The sequence below is a fragment of the Triticum aestivum genome, chromosome 7D (assembly GCF_018294505.1).
Source record: "Triticum aestivum cultivar Chinese Spring chromosome 7D, IWGSC CS RefSeq v2.1, whole genome shotgun sequence".
In the NCBI taxonomy this organism is placed as follows: Eukaryota; Viridiplantae; Streptophyta; class Magnoliopsida; order Poales; family Poaceae; genus Triticum; species Triticum aestivum.
This window is the reverse complement of record NC_057814.1, coordinates 582,331,966-582,345,750: the sequence shown is the minus strand read 5'-3', so window position 1 is coordinate 582,345,750 and position 13,785 is coordinate 582,331,966. Positions and strand designations below refer to the sequence as shown.

General features: G+C 48.9%; 1 pseudogene; it reads left to right on the top strand.

The window, feature by feature from the left end:
* LOC123171341 (uncharacterized) overlaps window positions 1-13,785 on the top strand; it is a 127,678-nt pseudogene that overhangs the window by 68,379 nt on the left and 45,514 nt on the right.

The window sequence follows — 13,785 nt, the reverse complement described above, 5'->3', positions numbered from 1 at the left end:
CGTGTGCTAAGCTAACGAAATGGGTCAAGTCAATCATGTCATTCTCCTAATGAGGTGATCCCGTTAATCAAATGACAACTCAAGACTATGGTTAGGAAACATAACCATCTTTGATTAACGAGCTAGTCAAGTAGAGGCATACTAGTGACACTCTGTTTTGTCTATGTATTCACACATGTATTACGTTTCCGGTTAATACAATTCTAGCATGAATAATAAACATTTATCATGATATAAGGAAATATATAATACTTATATTATTGCCTCTAGGGCATATTTCCTTCAACAGCATCAATCGGATTCTCGAAAGAGCTAGTCAATGTCTTCATCTTCTTCGGAGCTGAAGAATCTGATGAAGTTGATGCTTTCCTTTTCTGCACAGCTGCACGCTCCGCAGACTTGGTCTTCTTCACATCTGAGGCAGAAGGAAGAATTGGACTTGGTGTAGGTGTCGGAGGAGTAGAGGGAATTGGCACATTTACTTCAGGCTCAGCGGTTGAAGCTTCAGCTGGCCTAACAATTTCTTCAGGCACAACACTAGTGGTTGCCCTGGCAATTTCTTCAGTGGCTGGAATGGAGTCATCAGCCCTGGTACTCTGAGTTTCATCAGCAGCCTGATTTTTATTAGCAGTGCTGGCATATTCTTCAGTCGGCTGAGCAGATGCCTCAGCTTGAGGAATTTCTTGTTGTGATGGGGCTGCAACATTGGAGGTGAATTCGTCCGCTAGTTTCACAAAACGGACCTTGGCTCCCAGCCAATCAGCGCGCTACGCGTCAAATTCATCACTGAGTTTCTTGATCTCAGATTGAATAGTGACAAGTTCTTGAGTTGTCATAAAGACAACGTTTTTCTTCAGGAAGCGCTCCTTTTTGTACTGCGCTTTCTTCAACTGCCTGGCCTTTTCAAATTTTCATTTTTCTTCCTGAATGAAGGCAGTCAACATATGACTTTGGCCAGGAGTCCATTTGAAGTCAGACATAGGAGTGTTGGGGTCCTTGTGCCAGAGATCAATGTAATCAAGGATCAATTTTGGATCCAAAAGCAGAGGCACATGTGTGCCTTTGGCTCTAGCGGCCCTGAGCTGCATGTCCCTGATGATTTCAGCAAGTTCTTCATCATCAGCTTCGTCTTCATCAGACGGCACTTGAAAGGCAACCTGCTTCTTGTGAGGCCTTGGTCGAGAACCTCGTCCAGCAGTGGCCTTTGTCTTCAGCAGAGTGGGGCCAGTTGAGGAATTTGGAGGAGCAGAAGAACTAGCAGAGGCTCCTGAGGCAATGGAGATGCCTGTTGTCCTTTGGCAGGAGGCAAGATGCACAGGTGCTGAGGATTTGGAAGGAGGAGCTGAGGACTTTGGAGGGGCTGGTGCAGCTTGAGGAATTGGCCGTGAGGGCTTTGAAGAACTTGGTCATGAGGGCATTGCTGAGGAGCTTGGCCGTGAGGGCATAGAGGTTGAAGCACTGGGCTTGTGAGCAGGCTTCTTTCGCATGGCCTTCTTCAGCTTGCTTGCAGAGGCCTCGGCAGTGGCGGCAGCAGCAGCAGCAGAGTCTTCATTAAATTTCCTCACAACTTCCTTAGCTATTTTGGCTAGTTTGGCCTGGCGCTTAGCCCATTCATCAGGATAGTCCTCACCACGCTTGAGGCTGGTAGGATCAGCTTCTTGGCCAGGTGCCAATGGAGGTCTTGGGCATGGAGGGTTAAGAGCGAATTTCTTCATGTACTTGGGTGTAACATATCGATATTCCCTCCATTCCCATGCCCATCTCCTTTCTATCCTTTGTATGCGCACCTTGCGCTGATTTTTTTTCCTCCTTGCCGTGTTTGGCCTCATCAGGTGTGCAATAGTCCTTGTAAATGTCATCGAGGATTTCGAAAGTAGTGTTGACCTCAGGTCTCTTTCCACCCTTCTGTGGTCTCTTGCCGTCAGCCATTTTCTTCAGCTGAGGAATATGAACAACAGAATTCTCTGAAGAGGTGTGCAACTTTTCTTCTAGGAACGCTGCAAATGCGTTAAGTTGATGAGAACCTAGAGATTCAGCGGCAGACATGTGTACGTGTGAACAGAATATAGTTGCGAGGAATTAGGAGAGGTCCGATAATGACTTATTGTTGCAGCTAAAGCTTTCCCCGTTGCTTTATCTAAAGTTCATATCTAATTGGGTATATTTGCTTATTTCGTACTTGGCTTGCACTTGGTCTCAATTGAGACATGTTTGTTTTAACTATTTAAAACCAAGGTTAAATTCTGTTGAGAAAACTGATGCTAGTATATAATATCTTACCCAAAGACATCGGAGATAGAGTACAAAAAACAATAAATAGCCGAATGGTGTGATGCAAAATCAGAACCATTCGTTTGCTTAACTCCAAAGCCATTCTCACAGCAAGATCGGCTAAAAAATAAAAAGTTTACCTTCAGTTCAATCATGTGTGATCAAATATTTGATTTGTTGCTGAAAAATAATTATATTAGAATTCTTGCTCAAAATGTTGAGCCATCCATCCATGGACGAATGTATTGTAAGTTGCATTATTCGTTCAAGCATAATTTTGAGGATTGCGACATGTTTCGTCAAATAGTTAAATCGATCATTGAAAAAGGACGACTGAAATTTGTTGAAACACCAAGAGATGACCAGTCCATTCCAATTGGTCCTGATGGCAAAAAGTTTATGCATCGGCTGCTTCAAGCCGATACATTTAAAGAGAAGGTAAAAACTGCAGGTGACGGGATCAAGCTTTCAAGAAGATAAGTTGTTGAAGAGCATAATGAACATAATCTTGAGGGCGAGAATTCTGTCGAAGCTACAATGAAGACGCCAAGGACTGGGGGCAGCAAGCAAATTCAGAGATCGGTGCAAGCACAACCAAAGAAAACAAAAGCCGAAATAAACACAAGGGTAACCGATCGAAAATCACTTCCGCAGAGTTACTAGCTAAATATCAAAAAACAAGTGAAGAAAAAAGTTCTTATCGGCCAAGTAGTGCAAAAGCTTCAAGATCACCCCCTAGGCACAAACTTATTCGTATCCTTATTTTGGGTCGCCAATGCCAATGCCGTGGATACCTCCCCGTGCTCATGTAAATCCATATCCTTTGTGGGACATGTATGATACAAGAGCACATTCTCCACCTTATTTTAGACCATCTCACCAACATAGTGTAGCTCCAACAAGGTCAAAGTTTGATGAACAATCATATGCTAAAGACCGTTTCAATAAAAAGGAATCGGTCCGGACCCCATGGACGAAGAAAGAGGTGGTCAAGCAAGTATACCGGGTCAAGAAAGATGGTCGTCAGTGTGCTACTTCAGATTTGATCTCAAATAACAAAGAGCCAATTAAAGTATTGACATTGGCTACAAAAGGCAAAAAAGTGAGGCAATCACTTGTTAAAAATCAAAGTGCCAAATCTAAGGAAAAGAAGTTGAGGGTGCACAAGGCCAAAAAAGAGTTTCCATTGGTTGAAACAGAATCACAAGTGAGGTGCCAACTCGGCTTATCATATTGGAAAAAGAAGGAATTGCAAAAGCTTAGTGCACAAGAGCTGAAAAAGAAGAACATGGCATGGGTTCCCAAGAGGAGCAGTCAAAATAAAAATGATGTGCAACCTTCTATTGTAACAAGTGTTACAAAAGTGAGGAAAGAGAAGGATGGAAGCCAAAAATAATTAAGCCGAAGGTTTGCACCACCCCATCAAAATCTTCGGTTAGCACACCATCCATATTCTTCAACCGTGCCATTGATACATTCGCCATGGAATTCATCATCAAGTACGATCAATTACCCTCCACGGATTTTTTTTGATCCATGGACGAGACATATTTTTCTGCAACATGAGAGGGTATTACCAAATCTCTATACATTTTACTAGCTACATTTTTTCTTGCTAATCCAAAAGGCCGAAATATTTGATTGCTATTTCATTTGTTTATTTTGGCTATACATGATTTGGTGGAAGAATTCTACATGGACCTCATGTTCCCTAGGGGCGATTAGGTCGACCTAGGGCAGCCCATAGCCGCCGCGCGCCCCGACGGGGTCCCTCCTGGGCATGTTGGGTTTTGGGTCCTCAAAAGCGCCTGCCAGATTGCGTCTGCGTACTGTGCTTCCGGCCGGGTCTCCTTCGTCGTGAACTGCGGTGCATCATCCCCGACGTCAAAGGTACATGGTGACGTGTTCGTGTGCGAACAAATACGACATGCAACTAGTAAATCTCAAGAGCATGCGTGCAAAAATCTGCCAGCATGCATGCTTAGCGTGCTCCTTTCATTGTGAAAGGACTTACATTTTTTGGTGTGCCTGTCTGGCTGGCTGCAAACGAGCAAGCAAACAAATTTATCGATGAAGTTGCGAATGCGGTGAAGAGGAGATGGAATTAAAGCTAGTCAATGGTAACTCTTAAGAATCCCCGCAAAAGTAGTAAAATAGATCAAGAAACAACCAGTCAAGGATAGGCTAGACGGACGGATTGACGAGACTCGACCATGGCGCGATGTCTGAACCCACTCAGTTGCCTCATCACCCACCAGGTCACATGCAGACCATGCATGGCTGGCTGTAAGTTCTATCCCATGTGCCCCGTCTGCCGGCGCCGCAGCTGATCGGCGGAGGAAGAAAAGACGTGTACTACTCGTACTGCTACCGCCGTAGTGTAGCGTAGCGGCCATGCATGCCCCTGCAGGCCACCCTAGCCGGTAGCTGAACTACATGGGATACAGGGATAGCATGGCTAATAGTCTCCATGGACATGGCCTCTGCCCCTGCCTGTATCTATCTACGCTAGCTAGCCAGCCACTGTTGGTCACGCACTGTTTCGGACACGGCAAGTCATGTCACGGCAGAAACCGGCCCCACAGGTTAGTTATTGACATGCATGGTGGGCTGCTGCCACGTGCCCTACTCTACTCTATTGTACTTGGACTGGTATGCCTTTGCCAGCGTAGAAACGTGGGGTGTACTGTACTGCGTGGTGGCCGGCCGGGGATCGACGGCCGGAGCATGCATGCATGTGCGCGAGAACGGCGCAGCGGCCATCTTCTTGTAACGTGCCTCTGGTCTGGTGCCCTATGATTTGTCACGTCGGAGGTAGTAGGTTCTCATAGCATGCAGACGCAGGACAGGAGGGATCCCGCCTGGATCCGCTCAATCTTTTCGCTCCACGTGATCGCCCACACCATCTCATTTCGGGTGAAAAAGGCTAGACCCACCGAGCAGAAATCTATCACGTTGTGGTAAATAAAGTAGCCAGAGCACTGGGACTGGGAGTAGCAATAATTAAGAAGAAAATACCCGCCATTGTGGCGGAGCTCACGTGTTGGTCAGGTCGAGTCGCTGCGCAAAATGAGAAATCTGAGGAATCTACTTCTAGTCACGGCATGTTTACCCCGTTCGTACCACCGGCCGCCGCCCGAACGGATCGAGAAACGTCTACTGTACTGTGTCACACCTCGCTCGCTGTTACGGGCCTCACACAGTAGGGCTCGTCAAACGACTGTTCCGCAATCGATCAATCTACTAAGCTGCAGTGCCGGTCGATGATGGTTAGTTAGCGGGCCAACAGTCAGCAGTGTTGGGCAACAGGACGAGGTTGGCGGCCGTGCCTACGCGTCGACACCGACCTCACCCAGCAGCCACGCAGGCCGTTCCAATTATTCTCGGCCAGTTAAAGCCCCCTACCTACGTCGCTGAATTATCATCTCTGTGTTGTGCGGCGCAAGCCCTTTGGTCGTCAGCAGTGGCAGGGCGGTCGTGATGATGAGGGTAAGAATCACTTGCCGGCGAGCACGCCATTTTGTTCTCCTTGTGGAGGGGAACCAAGGGAGCGGCCGGGCGTGGTGACCACGGGCGCGCACGGGGTGTGTGCGCGTGCGCGGCGCGAGTGGGCGGCATTGGGAACTATCGCCGGTTTGTTTGACCGTGGTCGCGCCAATGGTGCAGCTGCCGGTGGCATGCAGGGTCATGCACGCATGGGTGATTGATGGACCACGGACCAGGATGCTACCTGCAGCCATGGCCAGGGCGTCCGGCCGCCGAACCGTACATGGTCCCGTGGACGCCGTGGAGGCGGGCGGAGCACGTCGTGAAGCAACGCATGCAACCAAACAACGGCGACACAAACTTCACAAGCTTTTCTTCTTCCGAGAAAAGACACCCAACTTTTACAATCTTACGTGTGAAAAGGGGGGCGATGAATGATACACCGACACGGTGATCCTAGAACCCCGTTGACAAAGGCAGCTACCGTTGTGGCCCAACACCAACAGCATCTGCCCACGCTCGACATTGCACCACGTTTCATTCTCTGATGATGAAACCCCCGTGCCTTCTGGGCCGTCCGTTATCATCAGACACACACACACCGACACACGTGTTGTCAGGGCACACACATGGCTGTCAGATTAATTGGGGCTAACGCACGCAGCAACACCATGACCCAAAAAGCAGTGTAGCACTACTATAGTACATGTATAGTTTCAGAAAAGTTGCAAACCGTGTCCACAGTGGATTACCAGGGCCGCCTTGCTGACAAGCGAGCGATGCACACTTCGCCGGACTGCTGGCTTTGGATCCCGCCACATGTTGTGGTTCTTCCCGATCTTGGACAAGCAGCTGCAACGAATAACAAGTTTTTTACTGAACACAACATGATCTTGCCGCAACTTGGCCTGAAAACCCAGCAGCCTTGCAGTCGCAGTGCAGCGGCTGAAAGGCGCACCAGCTACACAGCTGTTGGCTGTCTCACCTGCAAGTTTTTTACTGGAGGATAGAAATAGAACACTGCTCTTGTTTTTGTCGTCTCTCTCTCTCTCTCTCTGACCAGGCTTTCTCACCCCACTACGTCGTGAGGAGAGGACCACGGCTCACTGCAGGTCGACGGTGAGTGCGGTGTGGCGACGAAATAATGGAGTCATCGCGGGAGAGACTAATGAGTGATTGACGAGCAAATCCCTGACCGGACCCGTCTTGGTCTCGGGCCATGGGTGGTGGTGGTTTGTGGATCGCGGCCATGTCTCCCCTGCCATGCACACGTACCTGCCCATGCCCATCCCGAACCTCGTGATCTTGGAAAGGAATTCCACCGCCCCAATCGATCGCGCCCTCGACCGTGCGATGCATGATTTACGCAGGAGCAGACAGGACGAGGACACGCCGGCGCTCTATCTGGCGGTCTCCGCATGTTTTCGATCATGCAAGAAAGGGGAAGCATACTACTCACGTGGTTCTGAACATCACATGTACGTGAGTGTAAGTAAATCCAGGTCGTGGACATGGAGGGAGACGAGGCGATGCTGGACTGCCATGCCGTGGCTCAAGAGAGGCGGAGGAGGAGAGAGGAAACACAAGGAAGTGGTCCAATAGGCTTGCGATTGCGATTGCAATGGCTGCGCCCCCCTACACGCCCGTCTCTCCTGCATGGTCTTTCTTGTCTTGCAGGGGAAAGGGGGACAGGCGCCACAGCCCACCTGGTGTACACCCAGGTCCGTTTTAACAGCATTTCTTCATCGTTTTGACCGTTGGTCCCTCCCCGTACCATTGACCGCCATCCATGATAAATCCATGGGTTACTAGGGCATCTTCAACGCGGACCCACAAACCTCCCGCAATTGTACGGACCGCGCTAGCCATCCAACATGGTCCTGTATTATTCTACAGCGCGGTCCGGACGTCATTTCTTCCGCAAACCGGAGACAAAAGTGGTGAAGGTTTATGGGAATCCGGACCGATCTCAAGCCCGCTTCTGACCGCCCTGGCACACCCTCCCGCATGTTTTCGATTAGCGCCTCTCCAGAGTGTCAGCACCCGCATTCATATCCGGCCAGCGACGTGACCGCTCACTGACTGCCGCGTGTTCAAAGGACACGAGGGGCATTGTCTGTCCGTCTGCCCCCGCATTGAGGGCACGCAGTTGCCGAGGCGTCTCCTCCGGCGCCACCCCCCGTCCCCGTGCCGCCCACCTGTGCTATATAAAACCGTTGTCCCGGTGCCTCGCCATAGCCACAATCACCCCTCTCCGCACCACTCCCCGCCATGGATCCCTCCGCCGCCAAAGCTCTCAGGAACGGGTTGACGTAGGAGCAGAAGAAGGCCATGGCCGCCATTGCTGCCGACTGGTAGGACGGAAGGCAGCTGGAGGACATGCAAATGGAGGACGCCTCCTCCGGCGAGCCAGCGCCACCCTTCTCCTCCGTTCCATCCTCGCCGGTGCATTGCACCATGACCATCGGCGAGGCCCGTGCCCATTATATGGACATGGTGCAGGAGGAGAGGTTCTAGGAGGCGCAAAGCCGACACCAGGTACAACCACAACCTCCTCTAGGAGCATCTGCAGACGGTGGAGCGGGTCTCCGCCGGCAGGGTGGTCGCACCAGACGTGGACCTGGCGGAGCAGGAGGCGTTGATCGAGTCCTACCGCTCAGCCCGCGACATCTGCCTCGCCCGTTGGCGGTATCACCAGCGGGTGGCGGAGGTGGCGGCTGCCGGCAAGGAGTGCGACGACGACGCGGGGAGGCGGTGTTCTACGAGACCGACGAGGAGGAGGGCGACGACACCGAGGCCACGCCCTACCGCCACCACGAAGAAGCCGGCACATCCACGGGCGCCGCCAGCAACGAGGAAGAGTAGTGCACGGTGGGTCACCGCCGCTCTGGTCCCAGGAAGGCCACCGCTCCTCCCCTCCCGTCGACGCCAAGGTTGGTGGGTTGAGCATCTTCGGTTGATTAGTCGCTCGATGGTGATGTGGAGGCAGACATCTTCACTTCCTGGGTCTCCGGAGAAGGAGGTTACGGAGGCGGAGCTAGGGACCGTGAAGCTTCAGTTCTTTTGGTTCATGGCCGGACACGGGGAACGGGCGCCAGCGACCATTTAAACCTAGCCGGACAAGCTCCGTTTAGTTGATATAAATGTAATGAAATCCATCATGTTTATATGAAATCCGACCGTGTTTATATGAAATCCGGTCATGTTTGATCGAATTTCGTCCGATTAGTTTGAGTTGTTGTGAAAAATATATGCGGCTAGTGTTGTATGGCGTCCTTCCATATCCGTGTTCGTGGACTGATCCCTTTTCAGCAGACGAATGTGGGAGGAAATTTACAGGTTACCGTTGGAGAATATTAGTGGAACCACGTGGAGTAGTCGTTTGCAGCTAGGTGGTGATGTACTCCACTCGTGGTGTCTCTGAGTATGTGCTAGTAAATCAATCATGGTTTCGCACAGAGGCGCCCATGCGAAAAATCGGGAGGTCAGGGCTGGGGGACGGGGACCGGCAAATTGTATCGTCGCCATGATGCAGGGCACGACGAACGAGACTCAACGGGCAAACTACCGGGCATGTTTTCTCTCTATGCAGTGCAGCACTTTGGAAGATCTGAGCTTCATATAGCATGGCACCGGACCTCAACTTGCTCAGATATCAGAATAATACATAGATTCACATATCCTGCTAAATTGTCCAGGTTTTCTTTCTAGTTTAACTGGAGGATCCAAATGCGCTATAATCTATCTGACGATACCCACCACACATTATCAGCAAGAGGTAGAACCTGGGGCGTCGGAACACTAAAAGAAATTACATCAAAAATTGACACTAACAACATTACATGCATCGAGAAATCGGAAAGAAAAAAACCCAGGATTTTGCCACAACAGCTGGTTCCTTCTCAAGATGAAGCAATCAATGCACTGCGTGCAACGTCCTACGATAGCACATTCTTAGGGCATCTCCAACGCCGACCCTAAAAACTCCTGCAACCGTCTGGAACGCGTTGTCCGAACCGCGGAGGTCACCGAACGCAGACCTGTATCGGTCCGCGGCACGGACCGGACACGATTTCTCTGATATTTAAACTGGATACGAGGGGGTGCCGGTCAATCCAGACGCTTGAGACCCGTTTGAGGCGTCCGGCTAGGTCGAAATTTCATCACCGGGCGGCCCGTTCGGGCGTTTAAGGAGGGCTTAGAATGCCCGGCTGTAGATGCTCACAGTGGTTTCATTGTTGTGGTCTCGTGACTTCCGTTGCTCCTCCTTCCCAGCCGCCGATTTCATGCAAATCGCCCTACAAATGGGGTGGGTTATCCGGATTGTTTTGCCATGCATAGCAAAGCAAAGCACCCTTTCCACCCGCTTATCCACCATGCTGCTGGTGAATAAATGGATGGCCTGCCACTCTACACGCGCCGTCTGTGTGGTTGTGGTGGTGGTGGTGGTGGTGGTGTCTTGCAGGCAGCTGTTGTGGAGTACATCATCTTGTTAAGCGTCGCAGCAGTCACTGCGCGCAGCACGGCGGGGGCAGTTTTACCATATGTGTGCATGGTAAAAGGGCCTGCCCTGTTGCCAAACAAGGCCCTCGACACTGTTGCTCCCCTTTTGCAACCTTGTGCGCGTACACACGCACACATGTAATCCTGCCTGCGTTCTGCCGTCCAAGCGCATGGTTCCGCCCTCGACGACGACGCTGTTCACACGTTCAGGGATGCCACAGTGACGACGACGCCGGGCGCCGTGGTGCATGCATGGCTCACGTAGATTTTGCCATCGGGTGCTTGTAAAATGCTTTGGCCATTGCATGCTGCACGATGGAACGCACGTACGTACGCCCTTGGTCTCCCACGATGGGGATGACGACGAGCCGCCAGTCAAACGCCCGCAATTATTACCACTGGTGGCTCGCTCGCTCACCAGTCACCACTCACCAGCCTGCCTGCCTTTACCATGCAGAGTGAAGTAAGGGAGGGCCATTATTACCTCATCACATGGAGCAGTAATTTCACACTCACACACCCGAGCGACACTTTCGTTTTACCACTCAGCTTTTACAAGATTCTCCACTACGTTCTTTGCTCATGCTATTTGCTAGGAATAGTACAGAGTTGGGGGTACTCCTCCACATTTTATGTGGTAATTTTTTTTTTCGAAACGGAGGCAAAAGATTTGCCTCATTCATTAAATAAGAGATAAGAGTTTTAGGGTGTTACAAGTGACCACACACACGGCATGGCAACTACTCGCGTACAATAATGGACCCCCGTTTTTTAGCACCCGCGAGAACCCAAAGCTTGGCGTCGTCGATGATAGTCCGAAGGAGGACCGGGGGTGGTGCACTCTTGCGACGGAAGACCCGAGCGTTACGCTCTTTCCAGATTGTCCAAGAATCCAACATTGTAAGAGAGGCCAAGGCTCGTCGATCTGGGTTTTGCAAGCTGGTTCGCTTGTCCCACCATTCCAAAACGGATCCATCCAAGTGCCAAGAAGAGGTGTCCATGTGAGCAAGACCGAATTAAAGGATGACCGAGTTTCATAGCCGAATAGTGTAGCGGCATTTGAAGAAGAGGTGCGCGCCCGTCTCGCCTTCAGCCCTGCAGAGCGGGCAGAGTCCACAGTTTTCCCATCCGCGCCGCTCCAATCTGTCGGCAGTCCAAATTCGGTCTTGGATAGCCAACCAAGCAAAGAATTTGATCTTGGGAAGGGCCCGAGCCTTCCAGATCATGAAGTCCATAGGCGAGAGCGTCAAGTCGAGGAACTGTGCCTTGTATGCAGTGGCCGTCGAGTAGATCCCGTTATTGGCATGTGGACAGGTGCGGAGGTACGTGTACAACAACGTGGTACGCCTGGACGATCTTTAGAAGCTCATCGACCTGTCCAACATCCTATACATGTTCGGCGAGAGAGGTTCGAGAACCTCCGCGTCGGCGATAGGTCGTCGGACCTCCTGGACAACGTGGACGCCACCGGCGGCCAGGTCACCCCGAACTCGATCCTCAAGGACCCACTGCACCACTACGGCAGCAACTTCAGCGGCGGCTCCAGCACCCGCAGCGGCGGCAACCGGAACGCGTGGGGCTTCGACGTCCCCGTCGCCGTCCCAAGGAAGAAGAAGTCAGGGGGCTTCTTCCCCAGATCGTCCCACAGGTCTCCGTTCCCGTGATGATCGCAACGCATGTACCGTGCGTGCATGCATGCATGGATCGCTACTACTTCCTCCCTTAAAAAATATTAAGTGTCTCAATTTTGTACTAAATGTAGTAAGGTTGAGACACTTATTAGGCTGGTCATAGCGGGGAGTAACATAGACTAGTAACATGCATATATTACTAGTCTATGTTACTACCTCTCTAGTGCATAGTATTATAGATAGTCTAATTTATTGTTATGAGTACCTAGTACAGTTCGATCTCTGTTTATTACCACTAGCTAGTACGATTAGTGGTATCTTAATTGTAATCCTATGCAGGGTAGGCATGTAGAGAGTGAAACAGAGGTGTTAGTTGGTTGGTTGATGGATGAGAGAGGGAGAGGTGGCCTTTCCTGCTAGGGCCATCTTAGGGTAGTGCTTTGAAGAGATTTGAGAGCAGAGAAGCTGAACCTGCTTGCAACTCCCCCCTGTCACAGGACTAGGTGGGCGGGGCGCCTGGTTTAGGGTCCCCAAAGGTGTGTGCCCACCAATTTTGTACTTGATGTAACGGGGGCTACGGTTGCTCTCGCGCATGGCGGTGCAGCTTACACTCCCATGAGTGTAACAATCGATAACATTGTTGTGTTGTGATGTGTTCATATGCACTTTAGCTAGATTTTAGTCAGCTGAATTTTTGTTTTGTGGTCAATCGATTTTCTGGCCCTTGAATTGTGCTTTAAGATTTGTGTAGTTTTTCTTTTTTCTGACATGTTTTGCTGGTGGTATTTCGGCTGTTTGGATTCAATTGACGCCTATTTTGGGTCAGTCGATTTCGTTCTTGGGCTGAATTTTGGTGCGTGCATGCTTTTTCTCTATGTGTTTGCTTTTGTTTTTTGCACCTGTCGATTTTTTTATTTTTCAGGTGAGTTTTTTCTCTTTATGTGTATTTTCGGATGTTGAGTGGGTGACATATATGCAAGTACTACATGTACAAATTACATTACAGTACGGAAACTTCACTCTTATATATTTATTCTACATATTATAAAGAGTGCATTTTGTGCTAATTTTGTGAATTTTTTTATTTTCTTTATTCTTTAAGGGTAATAACAATGCTACTTGTTTTGTATATTTTTTTGCTAATTAAATACATTCTTCTATGATTATGTGTTTGTATGCATGAAAATACTATACAATATGTGTGTAAATTATACTAGACCGCTAAAGTTTCATTATTATATGTGTATTCGCTGCATATTATAAAAAGTGCAATTTCACTGCAACGTTGTGTGCAAGTTTTTTCTTTATTTTCTTTCTTCTTAAGAGTAATACCGATGTCGCTAATTTATTCCCTCTAAGAAAACTTTTTTTTTACCATGTTTAGTTTTTAATTCATTTCCTGTTTTCAAGGACAATACCAAATGCACTTATTCGTTCCTTGTAAAAACTTTGTTTTTATGTAAAATTCACTATTATTTGCTTATTCTTAGATAACTAAAACACTGCAATTTATGTGTAAATTGTGTGCAAATTGCATCATTATTATTTTTTAATTCCTTTCTTCTTAAAGGGTGGTACCAATGCCACTATACATCATTTCTTCCTAGAAAAATTTACCTTTATCTTTGTGTTTGTAAGTAAGTATACACACAAGTATGATACACCATGTGGGTAAACTATAGTAGAGAGCAAAAATTGCACTGTATATGTTTATTTTTTAACTTTCTTTCTTCTTAAGGGGTTTCATTTTCCCCTATTCAGTATTTTTTTTGTTTTTTACGTTTTCTTTCTTCTTAAAGGGTTTCATTCTTACATAGAAAACTTCATTATTTTGTTTTAGTTTTAGTTTTTGTATTTTGTTTTCTTAAAGGGTTTCATTCTTCCATAGAAAATT